The 17,553-nt window shown below is 45.7% G+C and overlaps 1 protein-coding gene across 1 annotated transcript in view; it reads left to right on the top strand.

Annotated features, from left to right (window-relative positions):
• Positions 1-5,308: 5,308 nt before the first annotated feature.
• KDM4B (lysine demethylase 4B) overlaps positions 5,309-17,553 on the top strand; it is a 122,688-nt gene continuing 110,443 nt past the window's right edge. Inside the window, exon 1 of the mRNA XM_075352512.1 lies at positions 5,309-5,467. The gene's annotated coding sequence lies outside the window, so the exon portion shown is untranslated. The remainder of the gene's footprint in view (positions 5,468-17,553) is intronic.

Genomic DNA, 17,553 nt, shown 5'->3' with positions numbered 1-17,553 from the left:
CCCGCAACTGATCCTCAACCTGTTGGCGCCAGATCATGAGAGAACGGGCTGTACAGGTATTTGCGATGGCCGGCCTCAAGCTCCCCGCAGATGTCTCCCATAGGTGCTTAAGAATGACATCCGCTTTTTTGTCCAGGGGATCTTTCAACGTACCCGAGTCCTCTAGGGGAATGCCTCCTCGCCGAGAAGACTTCGCAACGGCAGCATCGATCCGGGGTGCATTGTCCCATACGGTTGCTTTGTCCTCATCACAGGGATATTTCCGTTTGGAGGAGGAGGGGAGAGAGCCTGCTTTGTCCGGACGCTTCCACTCCTTCTGAATAAGTGCCTCAATTTTGTTGTTGACCGGAAAGGTACGCGTCTTCCTATCTTCCAGACCTCCAAACATCACATCCTACAGGTTTCGATTTTTTCTTTTTCAAGAAAGCCTTCATGGAATCCTGTACCTCTGAGCGGATAGCTGAACGGACGTCTGCTGAGAGTCCCGGGGATTCCTCCGCAATTGTGCGACGGATACACCCCTGACACAACTTCTTGTGCCACTCCTCTGAGAGGGGTTCCCTGCATAGGGGGCATTCCTTATGCTTCTTTTTGGACATGGATTTCTTAGGGAGCCTTGAGTATGATGACATTCACGAAGATCCACTCACCACCATAGGAATGAAGGGTACCGGTTTTGAAGGCTGTTTCGGAACATCCACAGGCCTCACAGGAGCTGTAGAGTCATGGGAGGATCTGCTGTCATGGCTGCCACGGCCCGTCCGACCAGTGTCGCTCCGGTCATCCGTTTTCCTGCCCTGCTGACGACGCACGGGAGAGCGCTGCTGCTCATCCGTGTCCATTGCAGAGCCCAGGTACCAGCCTCTGACAGCGCCAGGAGAGACATTTTTACACCAAATCCTCCGCCTTCCGGTCCCAGGTGAGGCTCCTCCCCGCTCCCCACGCTCCCCACGGTGCACGGCCAGGAGTGCCTTTAAACCGGAATGGCAGGCCGCATGCACCGCAGCGTTGCATGAGCGCCGCCATCTTCATCCGGTGACGTCATCGGAAGGCCCGCCTCCATCTCCCAGCGTGCCCGTCGCGTGTGCAAGCACCCGGAAGTTCCCGGCAGCATGGAGCGCAGAGCGGGGGGAAAGGAGCGGCGGACCGGGAGCCCCCCAGCGGTTCCTGCTGCCCGCTCCCGCACGGACACCAGGACCCCCCCGGGCAGGTGGACGGCGCTTCCAGCCCCGAAGAACGGTGCTACAGGACTCACCCTGCTCTTCCAGACACCGGACGGGGCTGGGTAAGTATGCGACTTTTCTTTTTTTTTTCTTATTTACCGCCGGTTCTCAGAACAGGGGTCTCCCATCAAGGACAGGAAACCAACTGACGAAGAGGAGAAGTACCGCCCTTTTATTCAGAATGGTTTCCTGTCCTTGCTGGGCGGATCCCTCTCTCACGTGGTGCTGTCATGGGTGAGGGGAAAAGTATTATGCATCTCCCATAGTCCTCTATATATTATAATGCACAACCCTAGTACGCTACAATTCTGCACCACTCACTGATTTAAAAGCAGGTGCACAGTAATGAAGTCATCACTGAGTGCAGACTCAGCAGGAGGATGATAAATGGAGGGAGCGATCCCTCTTTCATCATTGCTTTCAACTGTATTTGCATCTGGATCCCCTTGACTCAGAGGCCCCATAGCAGCCGCGTGGTCTGCCACGCCACTGGCGATATGCTATTGATAGAAACGGGCACATTCAATCTAATTATGAGCTTCTCCCCCAATTCATTATGTCATATCCTCTCTCCCACCTACCCTTTACTAATTATAATTTCCTCTCTCCCATGGTCAATTTATTATAAATTCCCGTTTGCTCACACTCAATTCATTGTTTGCTCACTCCCACACCCATCTAATGAATTTTACTGAATTTTTTTTTTACTATTGAGCCCTCAATACGATCTCCTGCAGCTCAACAATTTATGTCTGGCTAGTACATCCCAGTGTGATGACATATTGGCGCCAGTGACTTCATCGTAACATTGGCATTGTTGGCTGAAGCTTGTCACAAAAAAGGTAACAAGATCTCCCCTCGAGCTTGAGCTGCCATACTGGCATCAGATCTCCAGGAAAGCTCTCTTCTCAGAGATTATAGTGAGGGCAATCTGGCCATGCCCCCCCTCTGAGCTTTGCCCTCATGATAATCCGCCTATGGATGTGTGTTTTCATTAGCCAAACATAAACCATGAGTTGTGTCTTTACATGTGGCCAGTAACTGCTTGTTCACACTAAGTTTGTCCAGGATATAAAAACAAAACAAAAGCAGCATTTTACAGTACCAGCAAAGTGAAGATTTCTGAAATCTCATGTACATGCTGCTTATTTGTTCCTTTGTAGATTTGAACTTGTAGGCCACGTGCACACATTGAGTATTTGGTGAGTTTCTTACCTCAGTATATGTAAGGCCATGTGCACACATTATTTGATGAGTTTTTACCTCACTATTTGTGAAGCCACATGCATACGCTGAGTATTTGGTGAGATTTTTTACCTCAGTATCTGTAAGGCCATGTGCACACGTTGAGCATTTGGTGAGCTTCTTTAGGCCTCTGCCACACTCACGTGTAATTCACGCACGTGCCGAGAAACACGTATTTCCCCTGCGTGTTGCGTGCAGGTAAGTACGTGTCTCTGGTACGTGCGGGACACGTGTGTTCTACGTGTGCTATCCGTGATAGCACACGTAGAACCGGTAATTATCATACTCACCTGGTCCTTCCTGCTGTCCGCGCTGCTGTCCGTGGTGCTGATCCTCGGTCTCCAGCCCTCCCGTCTCCCCGCTGCTGCTGCTGCTGCCAGGCAGTGAAGTGAATATTCAATGAGAATAATGAGCGGCGGTCGGCAGCAAGAGGCAGCAGCGGCAGAGACAGGAGGGCAGGAGAAGGTGAGTAAATGTTTTTTATTTTTTCACTGACACTTGTGTTTTCTCCGGCGCGTGTCACACGGGACCGCATCCACACTACACCCGTGTAGTACGGGTGCGGGCCGTGTGACACCCGTGCTGCCGGAGAAAAAACTGACATGTCAGCGCTTTGAAAAACGCACACACGTACAAACGCACACGGACACACGTTCCGTGTGGTTTTACGTGTGTGTGCCTGCTACCATAGGGTAGCATTGCTGTACGTGTCTCCGTGCCGCCGGTACGTGTAAAAAATGACAAACACGTGCCGGCGGCACGGATGTGTGTCACAGGCCTAACTCAGTATTTGTAAGGCCACGTGCACATGTTGAGTGTTCAGTTTTTTTTTATCTCAGTATTTGTAAGGTCATGTGCACATGTTGGGTATTCAGTGAGGTTTTTTTAACCTCAGTAGTTGTAAGGCCACGTGCACATGCTGAGTATATAAGTGAGGTTTTTTTTACCTCAGGATTTGTAGCCAAAACCAGGAGTGGAACAATCAGAGGAAAAGTATTAGGCTATGTGCGCACTTTGCGTTGAGTTACTTGCAGATCTAAACGCATTCTCCTGCAGAAATTGTCTTTGTCAAATTTGGTTGTGACCACAAAAACGCTATAAATACGCTTGCATTTTTACCGCGTTTTAGCCGTGTTTTTTCCGCGATTTACATGCTTTTTCATTGCTTAAAGTCAGAAGCGTTTTGAATACAAATACACTACTAAATAAAGTTTAAACATTGAAACACTTTGAAAAAAACTGAAAAAAATGATAACAAATATCATGAGTAAAATCATACACAAAATAACTTATTTTATTAAAATTATAACTGTGTATTAATATTTATGCATAAAATAACGTTAAATTATTGATTTTCATTAATTTAATTGTCGGACTATGTGTGTGTGTAAAGGGACATATCATGCCATTAATATAATGTAAAAAACGCATGCGTTTATTTTGTCAAGAAAGCATGTTTTCTGCAACAAAAAAGCATGTAAAACGCTGGGATTTCGATGTTGATTGCGTTTTGCAGTTTCTCATTGACTCTAATGTTAGCAAAACGCTGCCAAAATGGCAAAAACAATTGACATGCTGCTTCTTTAAACATTGAGTTTTTGCCACATTTTCTGCAACTGAAACGCTGCGTTTTTAACAGCATTGTGCGCACAAGAAAGCCCTATTTCCCATAGACTTTGCTTGAATATCAAAACGCATGCATTTTGGCATTAAAACGCTGCGGAAACGCATGAAAAAAAGCAAAGTGCGCACATAGCCTAATAAACACATGAGCACCTCTTCTGTATTTATTGCCCACTCCTGGTTTTGACTTACAAATAGTGAGGTAAAAAACTTCCCAAACAATATGTGCACGTGGCCTTGAAGGGTTTTTTTTTTAAATATGTGGCACGTCACTTATTTCAGTTTTTCTCTAATTTAAATGACAAGAAAAAAAATCATGCATAAAAAATGTGCTTACTTTCTGCTTTTTGTTAATGCCAACACTGATTTTTACTGAAGCAAAACCTGCTGCAAGTACGTGTGTGCACATATTCCTAGCAAACAGGCACGGCAACAACACGGTGTGAACAAGCCTTAAGGCTATGTGCATATAGCGTCTTTTAGACAGCGCCACGCCCGCTGAATTCTCTCAATCGCCTCAGGAAAACATGGCGGTCTTTTCCCTAAAGCGGCTCGCCGTCGTTCTTGTGGCTACCCCATTGCCAGTATCTCCTCTTCTCTACTGTGAGGTATAGAGAGCGGCCACCTTCCCAAGGAGTGACCATTATTATTATTATTATAGCGCCATTTATTCCATGCCGCTTTACATGTGAAAGGGGTATACATAATAGGGACAAGTACCATGTCACTTGTTTTAACCATTTCATGGTTTCCTAACTCTGAAGTGATTAAAAGTTGTGAGGTAAGACAGAACATGTGCAATATGTATGGTTTTGACATTGCTGTGCATTATGCTCATTTTGGGGCGGTTTCCACTGCCTGAGAAAGGCGTCGTGTACATACAGCCTAATTATGCACCATTTTGTGCCACAGGCATGAACAGAATTCATTACACGTCGCGTTCCTGAGCAGCCAAGCCTCTATTCTGTTTCCTGCTCACAAATTGAGCAGACAGACGCCATGACAGCAGGTCTGGGAGGAGGAGGGGGGGCAGCAGTACGGTAGCCACCATTACTAGCACTAGCTCCGCGCACATCCGCATCTCAGCGGATAATGTATGTGAGGGGATAATAACATCCAGCCTACGTTTACTGGAAGAGTGGGCGGGAACATTGTCCGTTTTCAGCCAATGGGAAAGCATTGCTGGGCGTCCGTTTACCAATCAGAGGCGCCGGAGGGCGGAGATTGCACAGATGCGGCCTGTGTAGAGATGGTGGACGGCGGAAGTGCGAGACCTGGAACGGGAGATCAGGGACTCGTTAGCAGTGGACGAAGCGGAAGATCGACCGACCAAGAAGCGAACGGACGCTCTCCGCGGACCAGCCTCCGCCATAGTGGTAGGTCTCCCTGAGCCCCCCAGCCGGGGCTGTGCCTGTGTGTTGTCGTAGTGCTCCAGACAATGGTTTCCTATAGAAGCTTGTAGAGGTCGTCAGTAAACGGCTTGTATTTTTACAGCGATCGCTATTGTTCTCTGTTGTCAAGCATAGGCATTTATTAGGGCCTCGGTGCATTAGTGTTGTCAGCTGCCATATTAAGAGATTTCAGGGCCTGGCAGGGAAGCAATACATGTAGTGCTCATCCACAGCAGCCATAAATTCACCAAGCTGTGCTGATGGCTGCTGTGGGGGAGGGGCGGATGCACTGGCCCTTTAATGAAGGCTGCGATGACAGCTGTGCTATTGATTCGGTCCCCCCCAGCCCTAGGGATGACAATGGCCCCCTGATGGTATAGGGACGCGGTTATTATTGGGGCTAACGACCCTATTCTGGGGACCGGGCCCTGGACACGCCGGCCGACATTTCTCACTGAGCTCAGAATCTGGTGAAACCTGCAATTTCTTCAGATTTGGGGTCAATATTGTTTAATTTTTTACTGAAATTTGTGTTTGGGGCAAAAAATAATTTTTATAATTCCAAATTTTGCACGGTTTTGCCTTTACCGACTGTCTCCCGTCATGTTTAGCTTTAATAAGGTCTGTGGCCGTAAATCGGCTGAGGAGATTGAAACGTCCCTGTTATACCGGCGGAATGAGCTCACTGACCGATTCTCAGTTAGCTCACTCTGCATCCAGTGTTACACAGTACAGCGCGGAGGCTATAGAAGGCAAAATGTTTACTAAAACCCCATTGCAAAAATGATTTTTTTACTCAAAATACATGCGAGAACAAGAATTATACATCCCCCACCCACCCACCCTTATTTAAGATGTATTTTGCACCAACGTCCCGGCTAGATTTGGGTATTTATAAAAGACGCCATTCGTTTTACCTTTTATAAGTGGAGTTAAAAAAAGTACAAGTGTGGTGAAATGGTGAAACCCCACAATTCCTCCAATATTTCTCTATGGCACTCATCGTGCGCAGTAATAACTGCCCTCGGACTATGACTACAGGTCACACAGTTCTAGTGATACCAAGCTTGTATGTTTTGGTCTATTTTTTTCTTAATGGTTAAACACAAATCTGAATTCTGAGACACGTAAATTACTGTGACATTTTTCCGTTGATGGAGCGGAGTACGGGCCTGTTTTATGGCTGCGGAGGATTGGAAGCTTTTGGGGGTGTATGTGATATTTTGATGGGTGTTTTTATTAGTTTTCTCTAATGATGAGCGAGCACGACCATGCTCGGTACTCATAATGAGCAATCATGCTTGGATGGGCCCGAGTATCATGGAAGACAAAGGGTAACTTTTTCAGGAAATCTACTGGGAAAAATGCTCTACTTCCCATTTATTCCCATTATACTCGGGACACGAGTCGCGCCTGTCTGAGCATGGTAGTGTTGGCTCATCACTACTTCTTTATTTTATAGTCCTCACTATGGAACTTGAATCTGCAGTTTAAACTATATATTGATTGCATTATATGATTAAATTAATGATACCGTATAAAGCTATGGGCTGAGCTCCATAGGAATACCAAGATGGTGGTGGCAATGAGGGCCTTCACCTCCATGCGCATGTCACTTCTTTTCCGCAGGTACCTGCAGTATTTTACCCCATTGACTAATGTAATCGTGAAATACCGCAGGGAATAACGCAGGTAGCAAATTCTGTGCGTTTTCCTGCGTTATTCCCGCAGTATTTTGCGTTTTTCGGGACATAGTGATCATCATAACCCTGCATTTTGCAAGGAAGTGATGTCACTAGGAGAGGAAGAGGAAATTGAGCAGAGAGTAAACACACACATATCACACACAGACATATATATAATGCACAGACACATAGAAATCAAAAGCGTATATAATAAAAATAAAAAAAAAAAAAAAGGGTGGGCTCCGCCATATTTTTACCGTATAGCCAAGGTAAGCACACAGCAGGGGCATGGTATTCTCAGGCTGGGGAGGGCGAGGCCATGGTTATTGCCCCCCCCCCCACCCGCAACCAAGTATATCAGCCCACAGCTGCCCCGAGAATGTCGCATCCATTAGATGCAACAGTCCCGGCGTGTTACCGGCTCTTCCCGGTTGCCGTGGTGCGGTGGCAGTTGGGGTAATAAGGAGTTAATGGCAGCCCATAGCTGCTACTAAGTCCAAGATTAGTAATGGCAGCGTCTATGACACGCCATCACTAAACTGTAAGTGAAAGTAAATAAACACACACATTGAAAAATCCTTTATTTGAAATAAAACACACAATATCCCCCTCTTTCACCTCTTTATTAAACCCCCCTCCCCCCAAACACCCCTCCAGGTCCGGCGTAATCCACAGGAGGTCCCACGTCGCTTGCATACTGACCCAGCGGCGTCTGACACATAGTACTCAATGCAGCCTCGTAACGAGACTGCAGGGGTAACTCCAGGACATTTCTCATGGTTGGTTATGTTTAACACGTTACCACTCGCGACAACTTCAGGGCCTCACAAGCAGTAATAGAGTGACGACACCGACCGGCAGTGACCCTGCGAGAACTCTGATCCAAAGGTCCCGCAGGGTCACTGCTCTATCACAAATACTGTTGAGGGGGGAAACTTCTCTCTAGCCCTCTCTCTAGCCCAGAAGAAGGAAAGGAAATGACAATACACACATATATGTATATATGTGTGTATGTATATATGTGTGTGTGTTTGTGTATGTAATACTTTTTTTTTCTTTTTTTTCAATGTGCTTTATTGCCTTGAAGGCATAAAAACACAGGTACCAACCCGTGGTAAAACCGCATGCGGTTTTCGGGTGCGTTTTGCTTTGGTTTTTGGTGCGGTAATCTTTCAGAGGGTGCGGAATTTTCTTTAGAAAATACTATTTTCTAGTGCGCACAGGGCCTTATAGTGATATGAGGCTTTTATATTCTTTTCCACAAATAAACCCATAATTTGCCACATACCAAAATTTACCACTAGCATGAAGTCCGATTGTGTTGTGTAAAAACACTCTCTCTACGTTATTGTATACATATTGTACTCTATTGGCTACATTCACATCTTCCTTATGACATGCGTCCATCTAGTTGCTACTTTACGAAAAACAGAATGTGAAAGTGGAATAGATTGGTTAAAGGGAACCTGTCAGGGGCAATATGCAGTGAGAACCACGAGCAGTTCTGGGCGGATATTGTTGACCCCTGCATAACTGTTTCTGTATTCACTAGCATAGATAAAGAGATCTTTAGGAAAAGTATTTATCTTACACTATTGAGCGCGGGGACTAGTCCCAAGGGTGTTATATCCCCCGACTAGTCTGGCCTCTTAGCAAGTTAGCACACCCACAGGGGTCTACTAAAATTTTATTCAATGCAATGCACCAGCGGTGACGCGAGTACCTGTGTTCACTGTGACCACGCTTCTGAATGCCGGGCACTTCCGGTCATGTGCAGAATGAAGCCGGGAGTACGTGTCCCAGCTTCAGAGAGGTCTAGTGCGCATGACCGGAAGTGCACAGCATTCAGAAGCGCGGTAACAGCGAGGACAGGTACGTGCTGCACTACTGGTGATGCTGCATTGAAAAGTATGTTAGTACGCCCCTGTGGGTGTGCTAACATGCTAAGAGGGTGGACTAGTTAGGAGATATAACGCCCTTGCGACTAGTCCCTGCGCTCATTAGCATACGATAAAAGATCTTTAGAAATCCTTTTTCTAAAGATCCCTTTATCTATGCTAGTGTATACAGGGACAGTTAGGCAGGGATTAGCAATATGCACCCAGAACTGCTCGTGGCTCTGAGTGCAAATTGCACCTGACAAGTTCCTTTTTGAAAAAAACCATTTGTTATACGTATTTCCTCATTAAGTGAGCCATCTGAAATGTTGTTCCAGGTGATCTGTCGTATGTGCACACAGTGCATTATTATTGTGTGTGATTCGTTTTTAGTACAGTTTTGTCACAAAATCGCAAGCAAATCCTGATGCCAGCAAAGTCAATGAGAATCCTGAAGTGTAGTGCACATATTGACTATTTTCCCTTGCAGATTTAGTGCCAAAATAAATCTGCAGCAGGTCAATTTTCAGTGTTTTTGCAGCGTATTTTCACCCCAGAATGCATAATAAAAACGCACTTAAATTGCAAGGTAAAAACGCAAGAGATGCTGAAATTCCTGCAACCAAATACTCAGCGTTTGCACATAGCCTTATTAATACGTAATATTTGACATGTTATTATATGAATTGTATTTTGCATTGTTTCCCCAGTTTTTTTTGCAGACTTCCTCTAATTCTTCATTTTTCTTAGGGCTAGTGCTTGTAGACAAGCTGCTATGATGTCCCTCATACACAGGGCACACCGATTCCTTGCTCATCTGTCTGTTCACCCATGTGTAGAAGTAGCAGCATGGAGGACATTTGTACTGTGTAGTGTACCTGTGATTCCAGCACTGAGGGGAGATAAACACAGTAAAAAGCCGCATCACTGTCTCTGCCTCTCACACTCAGCTGCGCCCTTTACTTAACCCCCTTCCTTTCCATAGACTTTAGGGTCTAGGCGTTTTTTCACGCTGCGTTTTTATGTGCGTTTTTGTCTTAAACACACCCGCTGCAAAAAACGCATGCGTTTTTACCGCGTTTTGGTGCGTTTTTTGCTCACTGCGGTTTTACTCAGTGAACAATGCCATTAAAGATTGTTGAGGGAAAAAAAAGGTCTAATGTAATTTCCTTCTTCAATATGTTCTTCATTATATACAGGAGAGCAGACAGCTGCAGAACTAGTGTATGCAGGAGAGCAGACCGCAGCTGCAGAACTACAAGGCTCAGCATCCTCCATCCAGGACTGTATGCAGGAGTTTTTTTGCCCCCCAAAAAAAAAAAAAATGCCATGGGTTTTGCTATATTTTTGTATGCTAGCCAGGTACAGCAGGCAGGTACGGGCTGCCCCCAACCCCCAGCTGCCTATTTGTACCCGTCTGGCAATCAAAAATGTAGGGAAGCCCCTTTTTTTTTTTTTTTTTTTTTTTTTTTTTTTTTATATTTCATTAATTTCAAAAAATAATTAAAAAAAAAAAATGACGTGGGCTTCGCCTAATTTTTGAGTCCAGCCATGTACAACTAGGCAGCTGTGGATTGGTATCCGCAGTGCAGGGTGCCCATGCTTTCTGAGTACCCCCGCTGCGAATTGCAGTACGCAGCCACCCCAGAAAATGGCGCTTTGATAGAAGCGCCATCTTCTGGCGCTGTATCCAACTCTTCCAGCTGCCCTGATGCCGGGTGGCTCGCTGGGTAATAATGGGGTTAGGGCTAGCTGTATATTATCAGCTGGCCCTAAGCCCGAAATTCATGATGTCACACCAATATTAGACATGGCCACCATGAATTTCTAGTAAAGATAAAAAAAAAAAAACACAACACACAGAAAAATATTTTTATTAGAAGTAAAACACAACACAATTAGTGACTCCTTCTTTATTGAAATAAAGAACCCCCCTCCGCAGTAATCCTGGGTCAAGGGTCCCGCGCCGTCCAATCCGGATCCAATATCATCTGATCGGTTTGCTGGAAGGCAAAGCGATCAGATGATGTGTCAGGTTCAAGGACGTGAATCACATCACACATCAGCTGATTGTATAATCGGCGTTTATACAATCAGCTGACGCATCAGTGCAAAAAAAAACCCAAAAAAAAACCCTCCACTTATGTGCTGATTACCGGCAGCTCCTGGAGCGATCGGATGAGAGTCTGATCCTGTCCCATCGCTGCAGGAGCTGCTGGTAATCAGCTGATGAGGTCTCCTGACGGCAGGATCAGCTGATTAAATTAAGCCGGCCTGGCGCCGGCGTCACCGCGAGAATTACGATCAGCTGATGCGTCAGGTGACTGCATCAGGTGATCCCTCGCCAGGTCCTGCAGCCATCGTACGTGCCCGGGGAGACTGCACACAGCCGGAGCGGCGGTACCGGGAGAGGAGCTGGGAGCGGGCATGGCAGCGGGAGTCTGCAGACAGGTGAGTATGACTTTTTTTTTTTTTCTACTGTTCACTTTTGTTTTCGCCGCTGCCTCCACCTCCCGCCCAGACATGGTGTCGCACGGGAGCTGACATACACAGGACGGGAGGTGGACGCAGCAGTGACGGTACCGAGAGGATTCACACTTCTGTTTTACCAAGAGAAGGAATCCTCTTCTGTACATGTCACTTTAGTACCCACCCCTTGCGTTTTATAGCTGCGTTTTTAGTCATAGAAACGCAGCTATATGCGTTTTTCATTGCGTTTTTGAACATCTCATTGAACTCAATGGGTGAAAAACGCAGTGAAAACCGCAGAAATAATTGACATGCTGCGTTTTTGTGGTCACCACAAAATTGCAGCTACAAAAGAACGCTGTGTGCGGACAGCAAAAATGAAAACTCGTAGACATTGCAGGGGAAGCAATATCACTGCATTTTCAGCTCAAAAACGCCGCTAAAAACGCAGCAAAAAACGCCTAGTGCGCACAAGGCCTTGGGCTACATGAGCACGCTGCATTTTCCCCCGCTTTTTTTTGGTGCAGTTTTCTTGTGAGAAAGTCCTCACTTTTGACTTCCCAGCAAAGTCTGTGAGAATTCAGATTTACTGTGCACTCGTTGCAGTTTTTTGTCTGCAGTTTTTGTCACAAAATTCTGACAAAAAAATGCAGCATATTCTGTCTTTTAGTGTTTTATCCCTGCGTTTCTCAATAGTGATGAGAGGACTTGCAAATCAAAACCCCACTTGGGGTCGGCGAGGTATTTATTCCCAACACCTGGCCAGATGCTCGTCCCCATATAATCTATGGAAACCAGAATCTGGCGCAAAGGGGTAGGAGCAAGCTCTTTACACTTAGAGTCACTGGGGTGGCTGTCATTCACTTCCCGGGCCGTTCATTATCTTCATTGAATATGCACTGCTTTCCCTGCCCACTGGCATTTGTGATTAATTGCAGTCTGACACATCCAATCATAGACTTGGTCGGCGGCTCTATCGTACAGTAAAATAAATAAATTGGCTTAGGGTCCTTCAATATTATGATACCCAATACAGCTGTGCACTTATCTTGGCTGTGCATCAAAATAGGAAGAACCGCATGTGACTTTCTTATTTTTAAATTATTTAAAAGTGTGCTAAGATAAAACCATACAGATGGGTTCTGGTATTCTCAGGCTGGGGAGACCCATGGTTATTGGGAGCCCTGAACTTGACCTTACCTGAGTTCATTAAGGTCTCCTGAGGTCAGGTTACTTGCAGTCACAGGTAGAGGACCATGGGAACCTTCGCTGTGGCTGCAGCTAACTTGAGTGCTGTCACTGCTCATCACGGGACTCACTCAGTCTCTGCCTGAACCTTACAGCGTGTGGTCATGTGCTATGGCTGCTTGGTGTGAATTCAGATGTAGCAGAGCTGTAATCGTTGTGGGACCTCGTGTGGATTACATCGGACCTGCAGAGGTGTTTTGGGGTCAATAAAGTGGTGAAAAGGGGTGTTTTTGTCTTCCAAATAAAGATTTATTTTTTTTTGGTGTTTTTGTTTTTACGTACAGATTAGTATGCATACCAATACTAATCTAGGGCTTAGTGGCAGCTGTGGGCTGCCATTATCTCCTTATTACCCCAATTGCCACTGCACCAGGGCAGTCGATAAAAGCTTATTAAAGTGCTGAGATTGTCGGATCTAACAGATGCGATAATTGTGGGCGGCTGCAGGCTGCTATTTTTAGGCTGGGGTGCTCTCAGTAGCCATGGGTCTCCCTAGCCTGAGAATACCAGCGCCCAGCTGTCAGGCTTGATCATGGCTGGGTATCAAAATTGCATCAAATTAAGGCCTGTTTCACACGTCAGTGAAAAACAGATGTTTTTCACTGTCATGTTAAAAACATCTATGTCCCTCCATGTACCGTGATTCACGGCACACGTGGGTTGTCCATGTGCAATCCGTGATACGTGATCCGTACTGCGTGATTGCATATGGACGTATACTCGCCTGTCCCATTCCTGCTGTCCATGGTGCTGAAGTCTCCAGCTCTGCAGCATCCGGCCCCCACTGTCTCTCACCTCTGCAATTTCTTCTGGGTCGGCTGTGGCTGCATTCATGAATATGCATGCCATAATGAGCCGGCCAGGAAGCTGCAGAGAGCAGAGGGTGCACGGAGCGTCGCTGGAGACGGGTGAGTTGAAAATGTTTTTTTATGTTCAATGTACGATTTTTTTTTTTTTTTTTTTTTTTCTTTCTGGTACGTGTTTCACAGATCATACCATAGTGTGGTCCATGGGACATCAGTGATGCCAGAAAAAAAACGGACATGTTTCCGTGTGGAAATCACCTGACACGCATGTACTCCGCACGGAGACACGGTCAGTGAAAAATCACTTGATGTGTGAGCAGACCCATTGATTATAATGGGTCTGCGTATGTCAGTGGTTCTGGTAAGTATAAAAAAAAAAAAAAAAAAAGCACATCCGTAGCAGAATCACTGACGTGTGAAAGAGGCCTAAGAGGAACTGCTTAGTTTCATGCACGGCTAGGGACTGCAGACTGTTGCCATAGGCTTTATGTGCTGGGTATCATAATATAGAGGGGACCCTACGCCACTTTTTTAATTTATTTATTTTTACCTTTGCTATAGACCTGCAGACTCTGGAGAGGTAAGTGTAGCGTGCTTACTTTATAATTGTTTTTATTTATTTTGACACGTGGGGGTTGTACTTTACAGTCCGGTCTTCCCATCACTATTTTTCACAAAAAAATCAAAATCAGAATTGACAAAAACGCAGTATAATTACAAGTTTTGTTTTTTTTTTGTACACTTGCAGGCTCTCTGGGACAAGGTGCAGTTCTGATGTCTCAAAGGGGAATTTTTTTATTTTTTTTTGTGACAACAAAACTGCAGTGTGTGCATGTAGCCCAAGTGTATGTGCGCATGTTGAGTATTTGGTTGTAAAAAAATTTGCATCTCTTGGCAGGAAAAATGCATATTTTTTTTAATGTGTTTTTACTTGCAATTTTCAAGTATAAGTCAATACAATGCTACAAAAACTCTGAAAGAATTGACATACTGCATATTATTTTCTGCCCCAAATCTGCAAAGAGAAAATCCTCAGTGTGCGCTATACTTCAGGATTCTCATTGACTTTGTGACAAAACTGCACTCAAAATGCATAAAAGAATTAGATAAAAAAGCAACTTGTGCACACAGTGTAATAAGCATATGTAATCAGAGTGATGAAATCAAAAGGAGGAATAAGGAGGTTTATAAGTCAGGGAAAAAAGCCTATTTATCTGATTGGTAATCCTTGTGCGCACTAGGCGTTTTTGCTGCGTTTTTAGCGGCGGTTTTTACCGCGTTTTTGTGCTGAAAACGCAGTGACATTGCTTCCCCAGCAATGTCTATGGGTTTTCATAAGTGCTGTCCGCACACAGAATTTTTTTGTAGCTGCGATTTTGTGGTGACCACAAAAATGCAGCATGTCAATTATTTCTGCGTTTTTCACTGCGTTTTTCAGCCATTGAGTTCAATGAGATGTTCAACAACGCAATGAAAAACTCATATAGCCGCGTTTCTATGACTAAAAACGCAGCTATAAACACAATGGGTGGGCAGTAAAGTGACGTGTACAGGAAGAGGATTCCTTCTGTTGGTAAACACAAAGCATGAATCCTCCCGGTACCGTCACCGCTGCGTCCACCTCCCGTCCTGTGCATGTCAGCTCCGTGCGGAGCCATGTCTGGGCGGGAGATGGAGGCAGCGGCGAAAACAAAAGTGAACAGTAGAAAAAAAAAATGTCATATATACTCACCTGTCTGCAGGGTCCCAGTGCCATGCCTGCTCCCAGCCCCTGTCTCGGTACCGCCGCTCTGGCTGTGTGCAGTCTCCCCGGGGCAGGACCTTGCTTGCAGGACCTGGCGGTGGATCACCTGATGCAGTCACCTGACGCATCAGCTGATCGTAGTCTCGCCGGCTTTTTCGCGCCCGGCCAGTTATCAGTTGATCCTGCCGTCAGGGGACTTCATCAGCTGATTACCGGCAGCTCCTGCAGCGATCGGACAGGATCAGACTCCTGTCCAATCGATCGCTGCAGGAGCTGCCGGTAATCAGCACAGCACATAAGTGAGTATTATTTTTTTTTTCTACTGATGCATCAGCTGATTGTATAATCGGCTTTTATACAATCAGCTGATGTGTGATGTGATTCACGTAGTTTAACCTGACACATCATCTGATCGCTTTGCCTTCCAGCAAACCGATCAGATGATATTGGATCCGGATTGGACGGCGCGGGACCCTGACCCAGGATTACTGCGGAGGGGGGGTTCTTTATTTCAATAAAGATGGAGTCACTAATTGTGTTGTGTTTTATTTCTAATAAAAATATTTTTCTGTGTGTTGTGGTTTTTTTTTTTTTTTTATCATTACTAGAAATTCATGGTGGCCATGTCTAATATTGGCGTGACACCATGAATTTCGGGCTTAGGGCTAGCTGATAATATACAGCTAGCCCTAACTCCATTATTACCCAGCTAGCCACCCGGCATCAGGGCAGCTGGAAGAGTTGGATACAGCGCCAGAAGATGGCGCTTCTATGAAAGCGCCATTTTCTGGGGTGGCTGCGGACTGCAATTCGCAGTGGGGGTGCCCAGAAAGCTTGGGCACCCTGCACTGTGGATTCCAATCCCCAGCTGCCTAGTTGTACCCGGCTGGACTCAAAAATTAAACGACGCTCACGTCATTTTTTTTTTTTTAATTATTTCATGAAATAATTAAAAAAAAGGGCTTCTCTATAATTTTGGTTCCCAGCCGGGTACAAATAGGCAGCTGGGGGTTGGGGGCAGCCCGTACCTGCCTGCTGTACCCGGCTAGCATACAAAAATATGGCAAAGGCCATGTCATTTTTTTTTTTTCTTCTTGGGCAAAAAACTGCATACAGTCCTGGATGGAGGATGCTGAGCCTTGTAGTTCTGCAGCTGCTGTCCGCTCTCCTGCATACACTAGTTCTGCAGCTGTCTGCTCTCCTGCATACAATGAACATTTTGAAGAAGGAAATGACATCAGACCCTTTTTTTTTTTTTTTTTTTCATCAACAATCTTTAATGGCATTGTGCAGTGAGCAAAAACGCAGCAAAAAACGCACCAAATTGCGGCAAAAACGCATGCGTTTTTGTCGCGTTTTTTTAGCCGCGGGTGCGTTTTTGAGACAAACGCACATAAAAACGCAGCGTGAAAAAAACGCCTAGTGCGCACATACCCTTATATTTGCTTGTAATACTGATTCAGGCCCTGTGGACACACTGTGGGTTTTTTTTTTTTGCTGCGGATTTGCCACAGAAAATGTTCATAACCTTTCTGCAGTCCTTCCCCAGCAAAACCTAAGGGAAAAAAAATGCTGTGCGTATAACAGGTGGCGGGTCTTTATCGTGCAGTAAAATAAATTTAATTTAAAAAAAAACAAAACAAAAAACGGCGTGCGGTCCCCCCAATTTTTTGGTACCCAGCCAAGGTAAAGCCACATGGCTGAGGGCTTGTATTCTCAGGATGGGGAGCCCCATGCCTAAAAATATCAGCCAGCAGCCGCCCGGAACTGCCGCATCCATTAGATGCGACAGTCCTGGGACTCTACCCGGCTCATCCCGATTGCCCTGGTGCAGTGGCAATCGGGGTAATAAGGAGTTAATGGCAGCCCATAGCTGCCATTTAGTCCAAGATTAGTAATGGCAGTGTCTATGACACGCCGTTACTAATCTGTAAGGGACAGTAAATAAACACATACACTGAAAAATCCTTTATTTGTAATAAAACACAAAAAAGCCCACTCTTTCACCAGTTTATTAACCCCCCCAAAACACCCAGGTCCAACGTAATCCACACAAGGTCCCACGACGCTTACATACTGATCCAGCATCGTCTGAGAGGTAGTACTCAATGCAGCATCGTTACATGAACGAGGCTGCAGGGGTAACTCCAGGACATTTCTCACGATCGGTGATGTCAACACATTACCGCTCGCGAGAATTTCAGGGCCTCACAAGCGGTAATAGTGACGTCACACCGGCCTA

The sequence above is a fragment of the Anomaloglossus baeobatrachus genome, chromosome 1 (genome assembly GCF_048569485.1).
Source record: "Anomaloglossus baeobatrachus isolate aAnoBae1 chromosome 1, aAnoBae1.hap1, whole genome shotgun sequence".
Taxonomy (NCBI): domain Eukaryota; kingdom Metazoa; phylum Chordata; class Amphibia; order Anura; family Aromobatidae; genus Anomaloglossus; species Anomaloglossus baeobatrachus.
The sequence above is the reverse complement of the archived record's forward strand: the minus strand, read 5'-3'. Positions and strand labels throughout refer to the sequence as shown.